The 25,664-nt window shown below is 34.1% G+C and overlaps 1 long non-coding RNA gene across 1 annotated transcript in view; it reads left to right on the top strand.

The window, feature by feature from the left end:
• The window catches only part of LOC141507621 (uncharacterized), a 146,454-nt gene that overhangs the window by 102,918 nt on the left and 17,872 nt on the right, over window positions 1–25,664 (top strand). The window contains exon 2 of the long non-coding RNA XR_012474208.1: window positions 19,493–19,679. This is a non-coding gene — a long non-coding RNA (uncharacterized LOC141507621). The remainder of the gene's footprint in view (window positions 1–19,492; window positions 19,680–25,664) is intronic.

The following is a 25,664-nucleotide window of genomic DNA, read 5'->3' as shown; positions in this document are numbered from 1 at the left end:
GATCTTATTATTCTTCAAATTCAGTTATTACTGTGATTAATACTGTGCTTAGCCTATTTCTCAGACTCCAAAGTTCTGATTTTGAATTTTGGCTCTGCTATTTAAAAGCTGTGTAATCTTGAATGTGTTTCTTAATCTTTCTAGACTGTCATTTCCTTGTTTTTAATATGAGAACTTTGACCATACTTTAGGTTTATTTTTGCAAACATTTGGGATTAAGTATCTTACCTACACAGCTAGTGTCTGAGGTCAAATTTGAACTTAGCTTCTCCTGACTCCAGGGTCAGTGCTCTAATCTACTCCACGACCTAGGTGTCACAAATTTAGAGCTAGAAAAAACCTCAGAATTCATTTAGTCCAATCTATATTTTTTACAGATGAGGAAACTTAAGGTTCCTATGAATTCTATATTTATAGTCCCTTTCAGTTCATTCTTTGTTCACTAGCAGAGGATTGAAAGGGGGACATATAAAATTATCCTGAAATATATTTTGATAAATTGAAATAGGAGGTCATCAACATCTCATAGAATTGTTTTCTTAGAAAGGATTTTGGTATATTTTAACTTGTACTAAAATGGTTAAAGTGTCTCTACTTAAGACTTCAGTAAATTCAAGTAAATTCTCCTTCTGGTAGAAGAATAAAGATTTCTTCTTTTGGTGGGCTCAAAATTAGAGAGAAATCAAGACCTAGGAACTTCTTTTTTTTGTTTTTGTTTTTCTTCAGAATTGCAAGGGACAACATGACCTTCAACTCTATCCCACTTCTGAAAGTAAATCACAACATATCCAGTAAGTGTTCATTCAGCCTTAAAGCCCTCCAAAGAAGGGAGAGCGCCCAAATTCCTGGGGCAAGTCACCCTATTTTGGGGCAGTTCTAATAATTAGGAAGTTTTCCCCTAATTCTCTGCAACGTCTACCCTTGTTTCTGGTTTGGTCTTCTGGGAACAAGAAGAATAATTTTAATATTTCTTCCTTGTGATATCCCATACAATAATTGAAAATACCTGTCATATTCTTATGGATCTTACCTTCTCCAGATCAACTCATTTGCCACAATGGTATGACTGACTCTGAGGTGGTCAGTCACTTGGCATATTCTTAGTTGAACCCTAGCCTCCTTATAACTTAAGAGCTGGTGATGATTATTGTTGGTGCTAACAATCAACTTGCCTCTCTGGCCTATTTAGGAAAGGATATCAACCTCATAATTAAATAAGAGGAAGCAGAGTCTAGGATCTCATTTGAGAGCCAAAAATCCAGGCCAAGTCTGTGGTTATACCAGGATGCCAGACTTCCTTTGAGTATTGTGAAGCATGAAATGAAAGCATGAAGGACCATCTGCCATGAGAAAACAATGGGAAGTCTGCCTTTAACCTCACTTCTTTTTATTTTGGATCTTAATAACTGAGCCCCAAAGACCCTACAACTAATAAGAACTATATGAACAAGTTGCACCTGTTAAGATCAAGAGCATGTATGTTGTTTTAAGATATTTACCAATAAATATTTCCAACCAATCCAAATATAATACCTTTTCCTGTCTTCTCACCTCTGCAATTGTGCACAATTACATTTTGGAGCCTAGAGCATGACAAGGGTGAAAGTGATGATGATGAAGTTAGAAAGGAGAAAATAGACAAGGTACCTCATTGTGGACCATCCTTGTGAATGAAGTGGAGTGAAACAATGCTCCATTTCACACATCACACAACTCTGTATGACCTTCACAGAGAATGTTTACAGTAAGATCATCAAAGATCATCCAGTTGAGTCCCCTCATTTTACAAAGGAATAAATGGAGGCCAAGAGAGGCTACATGATCTAATCAAAGCAAGGTCAGAGATCTACTTAAGGGCCCATCTACAATACAAGTTTTTGGCTCCTGATGTTCTCTCCCTCTTCTGTTTTATTTTTCTGAGGCATTAAATGGAGAGAGGAGCTTCCCTCCACTTGCATTAGAGATGGATGAGAGTTAATGTATCTGCTTAGTTATTCACTGAAGGCAACTAGTTGACATTTAAGTCCTTTAAACTCTCTCAGTCTAATTTTCCTCTTATGTAAAATGGGTATTATAATAATACTTTCCTCACAGGATTGTTGTAAGGATCAAAAGAGATAACATTTGTAAAATACCTTGCAAACCTTAAAGTGTGGTATAAATTTTATGCTAGCCATGATTATTAGTTTAGTGCATGCACATAGAGAACACTTAATAAATGATTTTTAAATTAAATTTATGGAATTTTGAAAAAATATAAACTAGGATTAATATAATCAATATTAATTAGTAAATATTTAATTTTTTAATACTTAAGAGATTGTGATAATTTTTCTATATTTAATGATGTTCATCTATTTGTTGTAGCATGGTATTCCAAAGGTCATATCAGACTTAAGAGTCAAAGAACCCAGATTTGAATTCAAGCTATGCTACTTGGGCAAATGGTAGACTTGAAGCATCCAAAGATACTTAAACTCTTTAGACCATAGTTTCTCATTTGCAAATGATCTCTAAAATCCCTGTCAAGTCTAACTCTATGATTCCATGATTATTAAAAATTATTTAATATTAATGCCACATTTAGAAAGTTACTTCTCCTCACATTTCCATCCATTTTATATCCATGGGAACTTATTCAGATAGCTTTTCATAAACAGTTAAGGGTTTTTGTTTTTTACTGTATTCATTGAAATAAGAACTCTATGAAGACAGGTTATTCTGCAGCTTAAAGTCTTAAGATTTCTGAGACACTGAGAAGTTACATAACTTGCCCAGAGAAAAACATAGAGTATGTATCGGGGCAGATTTCTGACTTCATGACCAGCTCTCTATCCACGGTACCAGGATTTCTTGGTGTCCTGCCAATGCCCTTGAAGAGATATGAAAAATCCAAAACATGAATAATCCTAAAAAAACTTCAAAGTATTTTATTAAATAGTACCAAAAGTTCATATAACTTATTATCCTTGTCTAAACTTTGTTTTAATAACTTGGCACATTTTTAATAAATATTTCCTGACCTGAACCTTTGATAGTGGAACTAGGACATGTTTTATAGCAGAAAATATTTTCCCTCTACAATGTCAAACTCAAAACCTTAGGTATTTCCTCTAAAGTTCTTTAGCTTTCCCTTGTGATGCATTGTGAATCTGCAATCCATGAATTTATCTGTACTTTTCTTTAGAATCTTTTATCTGATAACTTTGTCACCTCTTAGAATTACAACTATCACAAGTTTCCTCCCTAAACTTCAAAGACCCTTTGGTGTTTTATAGTCCTGTCCATGTTTGTATTTACATCTTTTTTTTTTTTTGATTTTATGTTTTGACCTTGTTTCCTCTCAATCTTCATCTTTCTTGACTTAAAATAAAAACCTTTTAAAGTCTATCTTTAAAAGATTATTAACTTAATATTCTATCATAGAAGGTTGACTTTGGAAGCAGGAGGCTTCTGATTGAGGTCTTGCCTTTTACATGTAATTAGTTGCATGGTCATAGGTAAGTCTCTATAATCTAAAACCAACAGCTTTATGATCCTACATTTCAGACTAACTGTAGATCTATATTGGTGAAGGGAATGTCATACCAGGATTTCCATATACCTTGGAAATCATAGTTTTGGACTAAGACTGAGTTCACCCCACTGTAAGCAGCCAAACTTGTTTTGTAGTTACTTTCATTCAAATCAATTCATTTCAATGTATAAAATATTATAAAAACAATTCAGTCACTTTCTTTGTGTCCATCAATATTCCTTCTTTATTCCTTTTCACTCATATAATCATAAATATTATGTTCTCTACTCTCCTAGTTCTGCTCCTTTCTCTACTTTACTTGATTATATATGATTCATTTTAAATTTCTTTATGTACCTCATACTTACCAGTTTTAATTGCCTTAAGAGTATTTCATTTTATTAATCATACCCCTCTCATTGATCATTTGAGTTATTTCTATATTAATTTGCAATTACAAGTGATGTTAGTACAAAATCATTGGTCAACTAGTTTGTTTATTTTTGGATATCACCTTCAGGGTATATTCCCAACAATGAAATTATTTTCTCAATTTCACTATCTTCATATGAAATCTACTTGAAATGAACATTTTTGTAGATGGAGTTGTAACAGATAATCTCAGTGTTCTCTGAATTTTTATCACATCAAGCACACTTTTCTTTAGGAATAGTGAACAGATATATATGAAACATAACCTTTTTTAAACATGCATAGGGTATTACCTTTGTCTTTGTTTCCAGGATATCTTCCCAATAATGCCCATCATTTTATAGGTCTCTTTGGTCTTAATAAGACCATGGTTGTTTTCAGTTTTGAGTCATTTCCTTCAGTCATGTCCTTCTTTCTGTATCCCTATTTGGGATTTTCTTGGCAAAGATACTAAAATGGTTTGCCATTTCTTTTTCCAGCTCATTTTATAATTGAGGAACTGAGGCAAACAGGGTTAAAGTGACTTACCCCAGGGTCACACAGCTAGTAAGTTTCTGTCTGAGACTGAATTTGAACTCATGCTCTTCTGACTCCAATCCTGGCATTCTATCCACCTAGCTGTCCCTAGGGCAATGGGGAACAGCTGTAGATTAAGTCCATAATAATTCATATTTGACTCTTTTTTATCAGAATAAATAACTAATATGTTTACTTTATCAGTATACCTTAGAATAATGATTCTTAGCCTTTTAATGTATCACTGATCCCTCTGACAATTTGGTGAAACCTACGGACTGCTTCTTAGAAAAATATTTTTAAAATATATAAAATAGAATAAATTGGATTACAATGGAAACCAATCATATTAAAATAAAACATTTTTTTAAAAAAACATGCCCATGAATCCCAGGTTAAAAACTGATTTAGAATGATTATTTTCCTTTTTATTTATTACTGATTCTGAAGCTCATCTATCATTTTTTCACTCTACTCAGACAGTCTTATGAAATTCTCTCAGCTGTTTCTTCCTATCTGCTTGGCTTTCCACTTCTGAGAAGAGCTTAGTGTCATCCACAAACTTGGAGATTTCACTATGAAAGTCTTTCTTCCAGATCATGTGTAAAAACGTTAAGTAATATGGGACTCTAAACTATGATACAAAATCTTTAACATTCAATGTCAAGAGAAGTTCCAATTTAGCCTTACTTTTTTATGATACAAGTTTCTTGTCCACAATAAAATTTTTAATTTTTATAATAGACTTTGCTGCTAACTCTGTTAAAAGATTTTTTTTGAAAACAGCCACCAAGTATTTATTAAGTACTTACTATGTGATAGGTACTAGGTTTATTAAGTCAAAAATGAAAGAGTCTCTTTTCTCAGGAAAATTTGTGTTATATCATGGGAGAAAATACAAATATGCTGTCAGTGGAAGGGGCACTGGCTTTGGAGTAGGGGGTTAGATCAATTTGCAGATTTGTCACTTATTACCATATGTGCTTTGAGTCACTTAGACTCTTTGGATCTCATTTTCCTCATCTGTAAAATCAGGGAGTTGAACCAGATGGACTCTGAGATCCTTTCTAGTGCTAGATTTACGTTTCTTTGTATAAATAAATGCAAATTATATAAGAAATAAATGTAAGTTAAATTTGTGGTGGATGGGCACTCACTCTTGGAATGTTTCCCATAATAGTTTCCACTTGTACATTTTTGAAGAAAATAATGGATTTTAAAAGGCAGAGGTAAAAAGGGAGTGCATTCTGGACATGGGGACAGACAGTCTATCAACTCATCAATTACTATTTATTAAATATCTACTACTAAGAGTCAGGCACATTATAAGTGCTGTAGTATAGACAAAGTGGATAAACTCTTACATGTAAGGATAGGAAGAAGCCAGTATGGCTATACTCCAGAGCAGAGTAAGGGGAGTAATGCATAATAAGGTTGGATAGACAGTAGGGCTACTTGTGAAGCACTTTAAAAGTCTATCAGAGAAGTTCATGTTTGATCCTGGAAGCAATAAGTCTTTGGATTTTCTGAGAGTTTTTTTGAAAGTTTAGATAAATACAGTATAGTAAATAAATTGGTCATACCTTTTGACCAGTGCTAAGACCATATCCTCAAAAACATCATAAAGAGGGGGGAAGAACCTATCTATAAATAAAGAATATTAAAAACTGTTCTATTTGAAATAGAAAAATAATAGAAATAGCCTCTGTACAATATAATTTAACAACCACTTTTGAGCGCTTATTATATATAAAGGACAAAATTATTATGTGCTATGTGCTAGGAACACAATGACAAAAGGAAAAATGGCCCCCTGCTCTCAATGAGCTTATATTCTTTTGGACATTCTGTTGGATGGTCTGTGTTCCCACATTTATAAAATGGATGACATTATTATTATGTTAATATAACCAAAATATGGTTCAATAAAAATTATGAATATTAAGTGGTTATGTAAATCTGGGATTACCTAGATAGATCATAGATTTAGAGCTGGAAGGAACTTTAGAGGTCATTGAGTACAATGTGCTCAGTTTGCAGATGAGGTCCCTGAGATGCGATGATGCCAAGCAAATTAAGTTGAATCAAAACCATAGATAAACTGTCATAGATTATATTTTTTTTTAAAAAAAAGAAAAGGGAAAAAAAGAGGAAAGCAGCCAAAGGTGTGGGAGCTTCAGGTAGACTTCACAAGGAAATCAGAACAAAAACATTTTCATTGCTTATTGTTTGTTAATTGGTTTGTTTCTGCTTTGTTAAAAGCTAAAAGTCTGGTGTTCTATTTTACCTCTTGCTTAGCCTGTTTTTTTTTTGTTTTGTTTTTATTGATATAATGTTATAATAAATAATTTTAAAAGGGCTGAATAATTTTCACCCAAGCTTTCTTCGATCAATTTTTTTTATCTTCTTAAGAAACTCTAGTAGATTATTCACATATGATTTGCTCTCATACAAACCATAATTCACATAGTAGGATTTACTTAACAACTATAATCTTTTTTGTATGGTCCAATAGTTTCCCCACTGTGGAAGTCAGACTTACCCACTGGAGTTCCCAGCATCTCTTCTGGAGCCCTCCCTATGCATGAGTCACATTGGCAATCAGCCAGTCCTTTGACACAGTGACCATCTAGAACGACAGCTTACACATTTTGGCCAACAGTTCCTTATTTCACCCTTGAGTTCCTTCAAAACTCTTGGGTGGCTGCCATCTGAGCCTGGTGATTTATTTATGTTTAGTTTGTCAATTAGGTCTAGAGAAGCCTGTATACTTACCCCTATTTGTTCTAATACCCCTGACCTGTCTGCCTGAAAAGAACTTGGAAGTGAGACTCTCTCTTAAGTCGTCCTCAGTCAAGACTGCAGCAAATAATCCATTGATTCCCTCTGTGATTGCTTTTTCCTTCTCTCAGCACATCTTTTGATTTTCTAGCTGGCTTCCTTCTTTTGTGGAATTTAATGAACCTTTTATTGTTGATCTTGTAGTCTCTTGAAAGATATTTCTTGTATTCTTTTGGGGGCCTACTTACCCCTGGTTTATACCTGACTTACCCCATTATTGATTTCTCAGGTCTTTTTTTCATGGGTAAGCAATCCATTTTTTAAAAAAAGGTTTTCCCCTATCTCCCACCCCTGTTTATTTTACCAGTTAGAAATAAATATTTTCTTTTCTAGTATAGGAATTTATTTGTTTAATTGAAGGATATGGTATATAGTTTTTCGGGGTCTCAAATTATTTTTAAAATTGTCTTTATTTCCTTATTTTTAAACTTTTCCAAGTGAAATGACTATTTTTCATAATTCTCTTTTATAAGTATGGGATAAGCTTTTAAAGCTACCCTCCTTATGCCCTAGAACCTGTGATTTAATTATGTTATATTGACTATGAATAGTGGGTTCTTGTATGGCTAATTCCTAGACCACTTTTTTCTTTTAAAAAATTTTAATGATGATCTCTCTCTTTAATTTTTATATTATTGTCAACCTACCAAAACCTTTCAATTCTATCTCCAATAGAGCCCACTTTTTTGTAATAAATAGGTAAAGTCAAGGAAAACAAACCAATACATCTCCCAAGTCTGAAAATGAATGAGTGTGTCTTTTCATTTCTCCATCCTCCCTACTCTCGACAAGAGACAGGGGGCATCCAGTAACATTTTCCAGTTCACGTCTCAGAACCTAGTCACTTATACTTGACTTCAGAATATATGATAGGATTTTGGTTAGCAGCAGCTTTACCTTTCTAATTAGACAATGCTGAGGCTAATATAAAGAACAATTTTCATTCTCTCAATATACTCTACCAAGGTTGTAGGGACAAACATCTGGGGAGCAGAGAGAAAGGTTTATGTTTATTGTGGCAGAGTAGAGTAGGTCAAGAAGATCTGGATTTGTGATTCTGAACAAGGCACTTAACTTTCTGAGCTTTAGTTTTCTCATCTGTGAAATGGGAATAATAATAATAATTATTCCTACCTGGCAGAGTTGCTGTGAGACTCAAATGACATTATACATATATATATAATATATATATTTCTTCGTAAATCTAGAGGCAGCTAGATGACCTGGAGTCATAAAGATCTGACTCAGACACAACATAGCTGTCTGACTCTAGTTCTATAACTTAATCTCTGTCTGTCTCAGTTTTCTAATCTATAAAAGGGGTTAAAAATAGCATTTACCTCTGTTGGTTAGACTAACAAAATGAGATTTAAAAAGTGTTTTGCAAACCATCAAGTGCTACATGTAAACTATTTTTGTTGTTGTTATTAAAGCATTATATGGTATCAGTTATTATTGTTATTGAGCATAATGATGGTGATGATTTGTGTGCAAGAGAAAATTAGCTTAAAAGACAGCCTCAGTGATATGTCCAGCTGGAAAAGGAAGTGAACCTGTCATTTAAAGACAGTGATGTATAACAGATTTACAATTTGAAGGCTACATTCCAAAACATGAAATGCTAAAAGATCTATAGGGTTTTTAAACTTGTAATCTCCAATGTTATTTTTTAATTGATAATTGTATTTCAATAGAATTGATTTCTTGCCAAGGTGGTCCATGACCCCCAAAAGGTTCAGAACTTCAAGGAAGACTCTTGTATACTGGAGTCGATTCTCCCTAGAGGATTTATTGAAGGACATTACACAGGGTGAGAAGGTATGGCTGAATTGTGCTAATAGAAACACATGTGGTGAAGAGATCATGAGTCCATCAAAGTATTGACATATATGATCCACAAAGTAAATAATATGCACACAAAAAAGATAATTGACTTTTCATTTAAAACTGTAACATGCTATAATAATAATAATAATAATAATAATAATAATAATACTTATAGTGCATTAAGATTTACAAGTAAGATTTAACTTATTTTATCCTCATAATAATCCTGTGAGGTAGAGGCTCTTTTTATCCCCATTTTACAAATGAGAATTGAGACTGAGAGCGATTAGGTCACAAGGTCACAAAGTCAGTCAGTATCTGAGTCTAAATTTGAACTCAGGTCTTCCTAACTCCAGTCTCAGTGATCTATTTTCTGGTTGCTGCCAAGTATGTGACATTACATAGAATTCTTTTTAGGGAATATATGTTTCCTGCTTAGCAAATAATGCTCAAATTATACATATTCACACGCACACTACTGGTTTTATGTGCATGTAATAACATCTCAGTATAGCACAATCTGAGGGAGCATTTTCCTGACAAGGAAAAAAAAAGTTGATGAATGCATTTAACTGTATTACTTTAATGTGCTCAGTCTATCTCCTCTAATTAAAATAAAATCATCTTACAACTTATGAAATGAAGATCTGGCATAATAGACTCAGAATGTGATGAAAATGTTTTCATTAAATGCAAAGATATCCTGCAAGGCATGGCATTTTATCTCAAGTCTCTAATAACATTAATATACCCTTTTAAACTCTGCAACATTTATGACTTAATAGGAACTCCTTAAAGTATGACAGACTTGTAAAAATTGCAAGGTTACTTTAACCTGAAAGGAGTCATAGTCCTCCAGTGGTTTTGAGTAAGAGGAAAACCTTCCTTCATTTATGGAAGGTATAAATATATCCTTGTTTACTCCAGCTCAGGAGAGAAGAAAATTGTTTCCCCTTTATTTTAGATTGCTAAATTCTAAAACCATCTCTATGGGGGCAGAGGAAGACAGGTTTTAATGCTATCTCCCAGGCCCTTTCCTTTATCACCAATAACAGTGGCTTGGTTTATCAGCTAGCTTCCTTTCTGACCCTCAGAATATTAGACCATCAATCAGTAAAAAGTATCTCTAATGTATCAGGTACTATACTAAGTATTGGGTATACAAAGACAAAAGTGAAACAATCCCTGTTCCTGCCTTTGAAGCACTTACAGTCTAGCTGGGAAAGACAACTTTTTCATTTATAGTTTTATTTTTTTTAAACTTCAAACTAAAAAGAAGGTTTTTTTTGGTGAGATAGGGTCTAGCAACTGGGAGTTCAGGAAGGAGTATCTTTCCAGTATACCCCCTTTTCTCCTCTGACTTACCACCTGGTGCTGCCTCCTATCATCTCAAGTCTTGGCTATTGCAATAGCCTGCTAGTGGATCTGCTACCCTCAATCTCTCCCAGCCCTAGTCTTCTTAATTCAGTTATCAAAGTATCAAATTCAGTTACCAAAGTCTTTCTAAAATACCAGTCTAAGCAAGCTATCTCAGTTTCATTAAATCCAATGTCTCACTATTGCTTCCAGAATAAAACAGAGAAGCCTCATTTCACTTTCCTCTATGTCTTTGATGACCCAAGGACTGTGGCTCCCTTCTACATGATATGACATTTCTAGATTCTGGGCACTACAGTCCCCCATGTCAAGAATTCCCTCCCTCTTTATCTCTCCTGGATTTCTTCCTGTCTCAGTCAAAATCTTACCTTTTTCAAGAAACCTTTCCTAGTTCAATTTAATGCTAGCACCTTCCATCTGAAATAAACTCCAAGTTTGTGTGTGGTTGTTTGCTTGTTGTTTTCCCCATGGACTGTGAGTTCTTTAAAGACATGACTTATCTTTGCCTTTCTATCCCCAGGACTTAGTACAATGCATGGTTCATATATGCACTCAATAAATGTTTACTGATATAACTTGTAAAAGTCGATTTTGATGTGAGTCTTGTAAGAACTAAAGGATTTGATGAGATGTAAGTAAGGAGCCAGTACATCTCAGGTAGTGTGGAGAGTCTTAAGAAAAAGGGACACACATATGTACGCACACAATATATCTACATTGTATATATCTATATCTTTATATCTACATGTTTTTACATCTCTATATATCTCTACATATTTATATCTATATATCTATGTTTTTTATATATACATACAAAAATATTTGTGATGGCAAAGATTAGGAAAAGGAGGTATCTTTCAGTTGGGGAATGACTGAACAAATTATGATATCTGAACAAAATGAAATACTTGTGTCATAAAATTGTGTCATAAAAAGAGATGAAGAAAAGAGTTTCAGAGAAACCTAGAAAAACTTGTATACTGATGTAGAATGAAGTGAGAAGAATCAAGAGTGCAATACAATAACAACAACCTTGTAGAAGCAAACAACTTTGAAATATTTAAGAAATTTGCTCAATGCCTTTCAAGGATTCCAGAAGACCAATGATTAAGAAACAAGGAGTTGATAGATGAAATATACAAAATGAATAGGCATTTTCAGATATGATCAATTTGGGAATTTGTTTTGAAATAAATCTTCCTTTACTTCTCCTCCTTCTACTGTCTCCCCACCCCCATCCTTTCCCTCTTCTTTTGATGGAGTAGGAGAAATTGGAAGGAGAGATCATGTGCTTGTTAATTAAAGAAAAAACTAAAAAAATTAAAATTAGAAGGTCAGTTTGGTTCTATCATAGTGAGTATTTGGAGGCAAATAATCATGTGCAATAAAGATAGAAAAATAGCTTAGAGTCAAGGTATAAGAAGCTTTAAATATTTCTACCTCATCCTAGAGTCAATAGGGAATTTACTGGAGTTTGTTGAATGGGGAGGGATATGATAAGATTTGAATCTTAAGGAGATAACTTTAGTAGCTGTAGCTGTGTGGATGATGGCTCATAAAGAAGGTGATTTTGATTCAAGATATTTTGTAATCCAGATCAGGTTGAATTGAAATTTTCTTTCATAAGGTACTGTTAGGGAAAATTAGAGTTAATCCCTTATATACATATTTATATTTATACACTTTCCTATATTTTTTTCCAGCAAAGTCAACATATAATCTAATAAGTATTGATTTAGCAGAAATTATGTGTTCTATATGTAGAGCCTATGAAACGATATAGTGTAGTGGCTGATGATCGTTATTTGTCCTTCTTTCTTGAAGAAGACCATGACATCAGAGAGGTGATGCCATGGCAAGCATGTGAATTGGATTTGTGAGGGGGGGCATGCTAAATCACCAGTCTCAATTTCTCCTCTGTAGTCATCTGCGTCTAGTGGCCAGATATGAGTCAAGAGGGCTGGAGATGGTCCTAGATGTGAGGTAATCAGGATTAAGTGGCTTGCCCACAATCACATAGCTAGTATCAAGTGTCTGAGACTGGATTTGAACTCTGGTTTTACTGACTCCAAAGACAGTGTTTTATCCACTGCATCATCTAACTGCCCTTTGGTGGCTAGAGTGTTAGAATCCAAGTTAGGAATATCCTGACATGACTTTACCCTCAGACACCAACTAAGTTGGACAAATCACTTCAGCTCTGTATTCTTCAAGTAGCTTGCTAGGACTTATCTATGATGGTCTTAGTAGACTTATACTAAGTAAATCTCAGCTCTACTGAGGATAAAAAGGCAGTAAAGGTAGTGCAGTGGAGAGAGGACGGGATCTGAATCAGGTAGTTAGAAAGAGTCCGGAAGACTCATCTTCCTGAGTTTAAATATGACCTTAGACACTAGCTGTGTGACCATAGGCAATTTACTTGACCTTGTTTGCCTCAGTTCCTATCCTATAAAATGAATTGGAGAAGAAAATGGTAATCCATTCCAGGGTCTTTGTCAAGAAATTCCCAAATGTGGTCACAAAATGTTGGATACAACTTAAACAACAACAACAACATTGGGACAAAAATGAGACAGAAAAATCTCACTCAAGGCAGAAGATATATATATAATATACATATATATATATGTAAATATATATATATATAATTAAGAAGACAAAACTATTCAACTCTTGCTTTGTTTCTGCTTTATCTTTCAGGGAACTTAGATTAGAAAAGATATGATTTAAATGGTTAACAGATAGTTTAAATCTCCAACAAGTGTAAATATGATAAGTGACCATTGAGGTATCCTTGATTAGTTTATGTTTCTGAATCTGAATAAATTATACTCTAGTGTACCAAATAAAGTATGGTTGCTGAACTATTGGTTGATTTTTAAAAGACTATAGAGAATGCGAGTTTCCTCAGTACTGGAGTCAGCATGGGGCAATAGGAAAAGTTCTGAGTTTATAGTTAGAAGATGTGAATACAAATCTCACCCCTATTACTTATTAACTGTATGACTTTGACCATAAGCAAGTCACCAAACCTCCCTGAGCCTGGGGTCCCTCATCTAACAAATGAGAATGGGGATTAGAGTATTTTTAAAGTCATTTCCTGTTCTAGTTCTATGATCTATGACTAGAGTGAGCATTGTACTGATTTTCACAAAAGAGTAGTCTATAAAGGTATTGTAAAACATAGTATTAAAGAGATAATCAATGAGTATTGATAAAGGAAATTCTGATTATTAGGAGCCAGCATGCCTTCATCAAGAAATCAAAACAGGCTAACATTATTTCCTCTTTATTCAGAGAGTTACTAGACTGGCATCACTGAGGAATGCTATAGATATAATTTATTTAAATTTTTAGAAAAGCATTTGGTAAAGTCTCTCTTGCTATCTTTGTGGATGTTATATAAATATATGAGTTCCTTGAGAATAACAAGAATGAATTGGGAATTTGTTAAGTGCACAGATCCAAAAAGTAGCTTTTGAATAATCAGTCAGTCAGTCCATAAACATTTATTAAGTAAACCCTAGGTATATAAAACTCCCCACAAAAGTCAGTACCCTGCCCATTTGGAGCTTGCATTCTAAAGGAGGAAGACAACATACAAAAGGAAACATAAAAGTACTGTAGGAAGAGAGAAGGAGGGGAAGTTGAAAAAGAGGGTATCTACTTCAAAGGCATGCTGGAGAAATCAAAAGGAGTGTAGCCAGAAAATGAAGAGATTGTTGACCGCAAATTCTTCTTTAAATGGAGATTCTGGAAGAAGACTAGATCAATATTGTCTTGGAAGGCAGATTTCTAGTGAAATACCCAAAGATGTATGGTTTACCTGTTGCTATTCAACATTTTTATCAATGACTTGGATAAATACATAATTGTTATGTTTGCAAAATTTTCTAATTACACAAAGCTACAAGAGATAACTAGAATGGATTACAGAATCAAGATGCAAAAAGACCTCAACAAGCTAGGAAAATATCCTAAAACTAAGTAGATGAAAGTATACATAGATAAATTGTAAAGTTTGATCCTTGGGTTCAAATACTCGATTCTGCAAGGAAGAGGGGGATGTCATTAGAAGACGGCATATATGAAAAAAAAACTGGAGGTATTATTAGACTATCAGCTCAAAATGAATTAACTGTGTGGCATAGTAGTCAAAAAATTTAATGTTATACAAGACTTAGTTGGAAGTTATAATAACCAGAATAAGGGAGGTGATAATTCTATTTTCCTAATAATGTTTGTCCTTTATTCTTGAAGAAGAACATGACATCAGGGAGGTGATAACATGGCACATGAATGGATTTTGAGTTAAGGGTGTTGTGCTAAGTCATAAACCTCACTTTCTCGTCCAGAGTCTTCTGGATCCAGTTGCCAGATGTGGATCAGGATGACTAGAGATGGTCCTAGATGCAAGGCAATTAGAATTAAGTAATTTGCCCAGGGTCACACAGCAATTAGTGTCTGTTGTCTGAGATCAGATTTGAACTCTGGTCCTCCTGACTCCAAGGTCAGTGCCCTATCCATTGTGTCACCTATTTGCTCTATATATTACTTAGTTTTAGGTGTCATATTTTTGGCAATACATTAAAAGATTGGAAAGCATCCAGAGGACAAATAAAATGCTTAGATGACAGAAGAAAAATATTGATCAAAGCAACAAAAGCTGTTTAACTTGGTGAGGTAAAGGCTTTAGGGGAAGACATAATGACTACTTTCAAGCATTTTAAGGACTGTCACAAAAGAAAGACTGGATTTGTCTCAGTGTTTCAGAGGGCAGAAGCAGTAGCAATGGGTAGGAAAAACCATGAGGTCAACTTTAAAATGACCTAATAGAAAACTTCCTTACAATTATAACTGTTCACTCAATTCTACCTATACAACCTAACCATCTTTCAAAACCCAGTTCAAGTTAAAATTTCATCATGATTCTGTTCCCAACTACTCTATCCCATTTACTCTTTCCTTGTTCTGACATTTTATATTATTTATTTCTCTTTACCAATATTACAGAATCATCGAATGAGAGAATTTGAAAATTGGAAGTACAGTTATATTGGACAGCTAATGTTACAAATTAGGATTTGATTTATTTTATTGTCTAGACATAATAAAGTGGAGAATATGTTAATAATGCATATTAAAATGAAGTGATTCATGGGTACATTTTATTTTTAGGGAGCCTGTTGATAACATTTTCCAGTATGCCACTGATTGGACGTGACTTCAGAAACTGTCTACTCCAATACAGACCAAAAAAGTAATCTTTAGTACAGTTATCCTCTCCAATTCTTCAGGGGTTGTACAGCACTTCTGCAATTTGAAAAATCCACTCAAAACTTTTTGGCTCTACCTTCTGTATGATAGAAGCCTGAATTTTTCTTCTCTTTTTTAAAGAGGTGTTAATAATACATTATCATAAAATTTGGATTAAGAATTTGGTCATAGGCTCTGCAGCTTCTGCAAAACTCCCAAAACATTCCCATTCAATTGCTTTATGCCAAGCTATGATATAGGAAAACTGATGGTAAAAGTCATGATGTGGAAGGGATAGCTGTGTAACATATCCAAGAGGTCATCATCAGTCTCTGCTTGAAGACAGCCAAAGTAGAGCAAGCCATTATCTTTACAAGTCAAGTTACTCAATTTTTGATTAACTTCTAATTGTTGAGAACATTATCTTGACAACAAACCTAATTGGACTTTTTACATATGGAACAACTATTCCTGGTTCTGTCTTCTGGGGCCAAACAAAAGAAGAATAATATTTTCCCAATAGGGAAACTTGAACTTGTTTTTCCCCCACTCTATCTTGACTCCTATTGAACTATACCTGGTACCTTCAGGCGATCTTCTTTTGACATGATCTCTAGGTCCTTTGCCATCCTTGTTGCCCTCACATGGACACTTATTTATTCGATGTTCTTCTTAAACTGTGATACTCAGAACTTCAGATGGAATCCTATGATGACATAGCACAGTCAGAGTGGCAATTTCTTACTCTACCCCTCAATACAGCCTTAGATTACATAAACCTTATTGGCTACTTCATCAGACTACTAAGTCATAATAAGTTTGAAGATATTTTGCAGAATAATCATGATCTAAACATACATTGACTATCTTTTACTTGTGAATTTGATCATTTTTGAATCCAAGTACAAGACTTGATATTTATTTTGATTGAATTTCATCTTTGTATTTTGTCTTATTATTCAACCTACTCTCTAACCTGTCAACATCCTTTTGGATACTGGCTGTCATCCAGTGTGTTAGTTATCCCTAGAAGCTTTGTGAAAATTTGATGAGCATATTGTCTGTGCCTTTATCCATGTCACTGAAAAATTATTAAATGCTGTAATGCCACAGATTTATAAGGTATATTTCTAAAGACCTCCTTCCAAATGTGAATGAATATTTGACTTGCAAACATCTCAAAAAACCAAAAAATAAGACATAAATAAGTATTATTAGTAGGAAAAGAATAAGTAATGAAATAAGTTGCCATATATAGAAAGTATTTTTAAAAATAGAAATAAAAACATGTTAAATAGCACAAGGTCAAATATATATATATATGTATATATATATATATATATATATATACATATATATATATATATATATATATATACCTGAGGTTCTTCACTGAAGACCTCCTGCTGCTATATATTGAATCATTGATAACTGCTATTTGAGTCCAGTTATTCAATGTTTTTAATTCATGTGACTTAATTATCATCTAATTCATATCTCTTCATCTTCTTTGCTATAGCAATATGAGATACTTCATCAGAAACTTTCCTAAAATTTAGGTTAAACTATAACCAAGCATCCTCATCTTCTACCATTTTAATAATCCTTTCAGATAAGAAAAATTAGGTCAGTTTGGTATAGCCTATTCATGATGAAACCAGGCTGACTGTTTCTTTTTCTTTTCTTACCTTTGTCTTTTAAGGATTTTCACAAGGTAATGGGGGTTAAAGTGACTTGCCCAAGGTCACACAGCTAAGTAAGTATTGGGTGTCTAAGGTCATATTTGAACTCTGGTCCTCCTGACTCCAGGGTCTAAATCCATTGCACCACCTAGCTGCCCCCATGCTGACTGTTTCTTATCTGTACTTCCCAACTGAGATGTTTGCCAACCTCCACTTTAACAATTTGTTTCAGAATTTCCCAAGAAATCAAAGTCAAACTCATTGATGTATATTTTTAACTTTTTCTATTTTCTCTTTTTTGAAAATCATGACAGCATTTGTCTTTCTCCAAAGATGTGCTGCCTTTCCTGTTTTCTATAATCTTTCAAATATCACTTATGGTAACTTAGAAATCACTTTGACAGGAAAGAATTTCTAGGCAAGGATGTAGTTCCCCTGTGTCACTTGATTTGAGTTTATCAAGAGTAGCTATGAGTCCTCTGTTTATCTTCTTGTATATCTTGATTATCAATTCTCTATTAATCATTTTTTCTTCTTTAATTCCAGGGTAAATTGAATTTTCCTTTCCAGAGAAAAAAGGAGCCATAAAAAAATGAATAGCTCTGTCTTGTTTCTCTTGCCACTTATCACTATCCCATTCAACTCAAACAAAAGTTTTACCTCTTCTTTGAGTCTCATTTCTTTTCATAATATATCTTAAAAAACAAACATCTTATAGTTTTTTGTTATCTTTAAATGCCCCTTGTTGGCCTCAATTAATTATGAGTTTTTGCATTCATGTTACAATTTTACAGCACCATACTAAGCAATTATATTAATAATTTGTCCCCTAGAAATATTTTCATGGTTTATACCTTTCTCTTTCATAGTTAAGTTGGTTGGTGAATTCCTGTGTAGCCACATTATTCTCTTCAGACTAAATCTATTTTACATCCTCACTAGAATTGTTTTTCTATGTCTTTCATTTTCTTTTCTTTTTTATATAAGGCTTATAAAGTATTCATTATTTATTATTATTTTTTAAGATCTACAATTCTTTTCCCCATTTACCTTACCCATTGAGAAAGTAAGAAAAGCAAAACTTGTTTCATGTGTATAGTCAAGAAAAATAAATTATTACATTGGTAAGGTCCATATGTGCATATATATATATACACACACTTACATAAATGCATATGCATATATACCTGACCATATACATGTCTATGCATATATATATATATATATATATATATGTATATATATAAAACTACATATGCTTTTTTGCTTTTATTTTTTATTTTCTTAATGGAGGAGGTAAGGAAGAGAGAATCAGACTATTTCCATCTCTTTCTCTCTCTCTCTCTCTCTCTCTCTCTCTCTCTTCCTCTCTATCTCAACTGATTCTCTGAGTCTTCCCTTTATGTCTTCAGAATCTTATTCTTGCTACCTACCATTCTTCCTGGGCTGACTTCTTGCTGAAGCACTTTTTTTTCTATGGAATTCTACCTATTTTTTTATCTGAATCTTTTAGAATTTGCTTTCTTAAAATCTAGAGTGCATCTCAGACTTGAGATGTTTGGATTTCCATTCCTTGTCTATCACAAATTCTATCTGGGGCAGAAGTTTTACTTCCCCTCCAAGCTTACTTAACATGGTTTTCAACCCAGAAACCAATTTTTCCCTGTTCATTATTTTATCATCATATTGTCTGAAATTTTTCCAGTTTGATATTCTTTGGTATTAAAAAAAATCCCATATCATGTCCAAGTGCATAGATACATGCATACATACAAATTATATATATATATATATATATATGTATGTATGTGAATACATTTATAATATATAAGGGAACATTGTGCTAATTTAGTTGCTTTCCAATCATCTAGAAAATGAGACTTGGATCTCAGAGTAAAAAGAAAGATCAAAAAATAATTTTAGAATTTGGGAATTTGGGAAAGGAGAATGGATAGGTAGGCTACCAAAGTGGGTTTTGTATATTCATAGGTTAACATAAAGTCACTGTTGGTTTTTTTGTTGTTTGCTTGCTTGTGTTTTTCAGGAGTTAAATAAAGAGACAGTAGGATGTGAGAGAGAAAAAGTGATACAGAAGCTAAGGGCAGACAGCTTTGGAGAATCATAGGTCTAAGTCAAGAAACTTTAAGACCTTTGAATCAATCTGCAACATTTTAAGGATGAGGATAATTGGTCAGAGAGAAGCTAAATGTCAGAACTATACAGTATCTCAGGTAAGAGTTGAACCTAGTTATTTCTGCCTTCAAACTCAGTGTCCCCTCTAATATAGTATATTGCTTCTTACTGGATATATATAATGAGATTGAGTTAGATGATCTCTATGTTCCCTTCCATCTTTAGCGATTCATGAATTTTTTTAATCTAATGCTTATAATAATGTTGGGTATCTAGGATGTCACTTAATATTGTTTCATGATTATGAAGAATGCACAAAGCACCCAGATGGAAGAAATCTGCACATTTATATAATTAGGATGACGACACTTCCCTAACATTTTTATGGCTCCTGTATGAGCAGATTAGACTGAATATTATTATATACTAAATGTTTATTTTCATGTGTGTAGGCATCATAACCACTTTGGAGTCACAGACCTGATTATGAGTCCTAACTTTGTCTCCTAGCTGTGTTATTCTTGGCAAGTCATGTAACCTTTCTGTGTCATGTTTTTGTCTTCTGTAATTGGAGAAACATTAATTATATAAGTTACTTCATAAGGTTATTATTTGGGGAAATATTGTACATCTTAAAGCAAGATATGAAGGTAAGCTATTGTTATTGCTTAATATTGTTTACAGGTTGAGGATCAACTTTGGTCAGAAATGGATATACTGTAACAGTGCTAACCAATTATTATTTAGCTGTTGGCTGAAAATACTGTCCAACACTTACTGAGCACAACTATACATTTTTTATATTAATTTTGACATGTACCAAGTTTTTGACTTTCACAAAGAACTGAAAGTTAAAAAATGGTGGTAGTTGAATATATATTCCTTAAGCAAATTTAGACTATATGTCATACATAGATTTGCTCCTATGATTTTGTGGATGAGCTTACTCAAAAATCATTCATAATGGACTCGGGAACACAATGAGTTGTACTAGATATAAAGTAGATTGTTGTTTTTAAAGAGGACCAACGATATCAGAGTGATAACTTGATTTGTATGTGAATTGGATTTAAGTGAGGCAGTTGCACACAAAGTCATCATTTTCTCCCTCCCTCCCTCCCTCCCTCCCTTCCTTCCTTCCTTCCTTCCTTCCTTCCTTCCTTCCTTCCTTCCTTCCTTCCTTCCTTCCTTCCTTCCTTCCTTCCTTCCTTCCTTCCTTCCTTCCTTCCTTCCTTCCTTCTTTCCTTCCTTCCTCCCTTCTTTCTTCCCTTCTTTTTTCCCCTCACTCTTGCTCACATTGTTTGGACCCTGACTGAATCAGAGAGAATGAAAATAGCAATTGTTTCTATTTTGGCCAAAAACAAAGAGGGTCTTCCCCTCCCAAACTGAAATTTTGGGACTTAGGTAAAAGAAGCAATTCTTTGCCTCTTTTCTTTCTTACCTATCTTTAATTACTAAATGGGTGTTGCCTTAGTTAAACAGAGACCTGTTAAAGAACTTAATTTAAAAAGACCAAGTTCTCCTAGGACCATCTCTAGTTCTTCTGATTCATATCTGACCACCTGACCCAGCTCACTTTGTACAGCTCTCCCTCACTTAAATTAAAATCACTCTCATGTCATGGCATTACCTCCCTGATGTCATGGTCCTCTTCAAGAACTAAGAACAAGAAAAAACAACAGTCTTTCTGAGTCACTGAAGTCCTTTGGCAGAACGAAAGTCAGGATGACTGGTGAAGACTCAGTAAAAATATATAAAAAGCAAATAAAATCCAGCCCGTATCCTAAAGGATCATATACTCTAATAGGAAGCCATGAACATAGTTTAATATAAATTTAAATAAAATATATTAGAAGAATTTGAAGTGCTCCAAACTCATATGTTGATGCTTAGTATTTATTGAACTGAGTATATATGCTTTCAAATGAATATGTATAACAGTACGAATTGGTTATCAATTTCACTAAATTTTTATTCAGTTATTGATCAACCAATCAGTAAGCACTTATTAAGAATGTTCCATATGCCAGACAGGAATTATGCTAGGTGCTAGGTAAACTGAGAAAAGAATTGAAGATGTCCTATTATCAGGAAAGCTTATATTTTATCAGAGGAAGGATCATGTTTGTTGCATGAACTATATATTGTTAAGTTGAATGAATAGAAGAATGAAATACATGTCTACTCGAGTTTTAGGTATAATTTTTATGATTCCCTGAGTCCACTTTTTCTGTAGGTTCACTAGTCCAGAAAAGGGAAACGTGATGAAGAAATTTAGGTGTAGGACTACAGAAGCTAAAGCACAAGTGATATTGTCATTTGGAACATCCTACAGATAACATGTGACAAAAATGGACTGGATGAGGAGCTCAGGAATAATATCACAAATCAGGGATCAGAGACATAGTCAAATAATTATGAAAGATTGGAATGATCAAGATACTTGGTTCCAGTTCTGTAAAATTGGATAAATTAGGGGCAGCTAGGTGGAGCAGTGAATAGAGTACCAGCCCTGGAATCAGGAGTACCTGAATTTAAATCCAGCCTCAGACATTTAATAATTACCTAGCTGTGTGGCCTTGGGCAAGCCACTTAACCCCATTTGCCTTGCAAAAACCTAAAAAAAATGAATAAATTATTGGAGAAGCTTACCAATAATTTCTTCTTATAAAGGACAGAAAAAACCAAGTAGACAAACTGCAATACTGAACCTCATTCTTTCTAATAACTTTATCTCTAATATAATTTACTATAACTTTGAAATCAATTTCTGCTTTAGTAGAAATGATGGAAACATTGTAGGGAAGTAGTCAATCCATTTTAGAATTTGTGATGAAGGCAAGGGGAGTCAGAGATTATTTGATATGAACTCTAGACTTAGAAGAACAGGTTTCATGGCATAGATAGGATCCTAGAGTTCTATAGAAATTATTCCATGAAGGACAGGAAATATTTAGGAATGAGATCCTGAAACACAATAGAGAAATCATTATAATAAGGAAGAAAAAGGGGAGATAAAAAGGAAGGTAAGAAACAAACATTATTAAGTAATAGATTCCAGGCACTGTGCTAATTGTATTACAAATATTATCTCACATGATCCTCCCAACATCTCTATAAGGTAGGTGCTATTATTATCCCCACTTTACAATTGAGGAAACTGAGGCATAATGGCTTGCCCAGGGTTACAAAATTTATAAATGTCTGCAGCCTCATTTGAACTTATCTCTTTCTGACTCTAGGCTCAGCATTCTTTCTACTGTTCCACCTCAAAACCTCTATCAATATGTATGTGTAGAAACTTCCAGACTAACTTGCCTTTTTAAAAGTATCCAGAATTTGGAAGAAGGACTGATAATGGAGGTTGGCTGCAAAGAGCCAGGGTTTTATAGGAATAGTTCCAAGATTATTAAAACTCAGAATAAATTATAGTGAATAAGTTATGCCATGGACAACAAAAAATGCTTTTGATGATGATGCAAAATTGATAGGAAAATGGTAAAGGGCTAATTAGACAGTGATATTTGACAGTGGAGAGAACTCAGAATCAGTAAACTATGTTTTTGTTCCCTTTGCCAAGGAGAATTTGGAATAGAAAGGGTAGAAAAATTATTTAAAGGGGCTCAAAATTTAAGGTAAATAGGAAGATAGAGCATTTTCCTTTCTTCTTGAGTTTCTGTTCCCAGTTAATTTCCCCCATGAAACTCTATCCCTGAGTACCAAAAATATCTGGAAGATATGACTGATGAATCATAGTTGATGATCCTTAAAAGTCTGGGAGAACAGTGAAGGGGTCACAAGAGTAAAGAATAGCAAGTGTGCTCCTGATTTTCAAGAAAAAAGAAAGAGTAAAATCTGATAACTTGCAGGCCAGTGAAATTGACTTTGCTTCTTGGCAAAATTCTGAAATAAAAGAATGGTTAAGCAGGACCTCTGAAAGGGAGCAGTGATCACAGAGTCAGCATAACTATATTACAAACAGTTCATGCTTCTCTAATTTAATTTCTTTTATTTTATAGGTTAACTAGGTTGATAAAGATAGGACTTACTGATACAGATATAGCTTACCTACATCTACAGATGGCCTATCATTTCCCACACAGCTGATCTCCGGACTTCATCATTGTTTCCAGTAACTCATCTTCCTACAAGAATGCTTTAGCTTTGAACTTGGACCTCTTCAGAACTTCCTGGCCCTGGTTCCCCCTCTGTTTCCCTCATTAGAGAGGGTAGGAGGTGGACATCAGAGAGCTTCCCCCATATCCTCCTTTTAAGAAGGGGGAACCAGAGCATCTATCTAATCATTTTCTACGCATGCAGATCTTTATCATGCCCTGTAGGGGTCCTTTTTTCTGCTTTTATTTTAATGTGTCTTCCCCGATTAGATTGTGTTCTCTTTGAAGCAAGGGGCTGTCTTTTGATGGTATTCTAGTAGGTACTATATAATGTTATTTTAGTAGGTACTATATAAAACTCATTCCATTTTCATCCTCTTCTCCATCACTCAATAAATGACTATTGACAATTATTGACCACTTCAATTTTAGTGAAACATTTGACTATTGCTTGCTATTCTTATGAATAAGTTGGAAAGGGGTATTGTAGTTCTCTGTCTGTAGTAGTAAGAAGTAACAATATTCCTCTATGATAGTAGAAGGATTCAGTACTGATTGTAGGGCAAGAGCCAAAAAAGAGTCATTAATGATTCAATGTCACTTAGGAAGTTGTCTACAATGAAGTATCCAGTGACCAGTACTTTAGCTTGTGCCATGTACCAATGTTATAATAATAATGTTTGTCCTTCATTTTTGAAAAAGACCATGACATCAGGGAGGTGATGCTATGACAAGCAGGTGAACTGGATTTGAGTTGGAGGGTGGGGGGTATTGTGCTAAGTCACCAGCCTCACTTCCCCCTCCAGAATCATCTGGGTCTAGTGGCCAGATAGAGATCAGACTACTGGACCCTGGATGTGAGGCACTCAAAGTTAAGTGACTTGCCCAAGGTCACACAGCTAGTAGCAGTAAAGTCTGAGGCCAGATTCAAACTCCCATCTTCCTAACTCTGAGACCAGTGCTCTATCCACTGTGCTGCCTGGATGCCCTATGTAATAATGTTATTACTGCTTTGAATAAAAGTACAGATGGCAGGCAGCTTATCATATGTTCAGATGATACAACATTAAGAGATATAAACTAATAATATAAACCAAAAAATTCAATAGCCCAAAATGCTAGTATGAATTCAATGAGATGAAATAAGAATAAGTAAAAAGTCATTCACTGAGGTTGAAAAAATTAACTTTCTAGATACAAGATGCTATAAGGTATCTATTTTAAAAATACATGGGAAAATAGACTACAAATTTGAGTCAACAGTGTGACATGGCAGCGAAAAAGGTTAATGAAGTCTTATGCTGAATTAAGTAAAACATAGTCTCTTAGACTAGGGATATGATAGTTCCCTTGTTCAAGCCACAGCTGGATTACCTGATTCAATAATCTTTCAGATTTGTTGAAAAGCAATGATAAGTTAGAGAAACACCTGAAAGAGATAACTAGGATATTGGAAATTCTGAAGCTCATTTTTTTTTAATGAGGATGAATTGCAAAAACAGGTTATTTCACTCGAAGAAAGTGTAGGTGGGACATGATGGCTGTCTTCAAATATTTGCAGGATTGTAATAGGAAGAAGGTTTAGATTTTCTTTGTTTGATCTCATAGAGCAGAACCGGGAGCAATGGGTGGCTAAAATAGAAAGGCCGATTTTGCCCTTTACATAAGAGTGGAAAGGTTTCCCAAGAACTAGATCTATAGAAAAATAGGAAAAATTATTTCAGAAAGTAAGGATTTCTTTGTCACTGAAGTCTTTCTACCAAAGGCTGCTGATATTGTTCTTGGAGAGATAGTGGGAATGTTGTCTTGCACAACACCCCCTCATATTAATCCAAATTATGTGCATCACTTACTTGAGGTCACGTCTTCAAGACAACTTCTTCAGGACAACTTACTTGACCACTTGAAAAGGCATGTTCTTGTTCACATATAGATTGGATTAGAAAACTTCTGGGAGTTCTTATAACT

Source organism: Macrotis lagotis, chromosome 1 (assembly GCF_037893015.1).
Source record: "Macrotis lagotis isolate mMagLag1 chromosome 1, bilby.v1.9.chrom.fasta, whole genome shotgun sequence".
NCBI classification, from domain to species: Eukaryota; Metazoa; Chordata; class Mammalia; order Peramelemorphia; family Peramelidae; genus Macrotis; species Macrotis lagotis.
The sequence above is the reverse complement of the archived record's forward strand: the minus strand, read 5'-3'. Positions and strand labels throughout refer to the sequence as shown.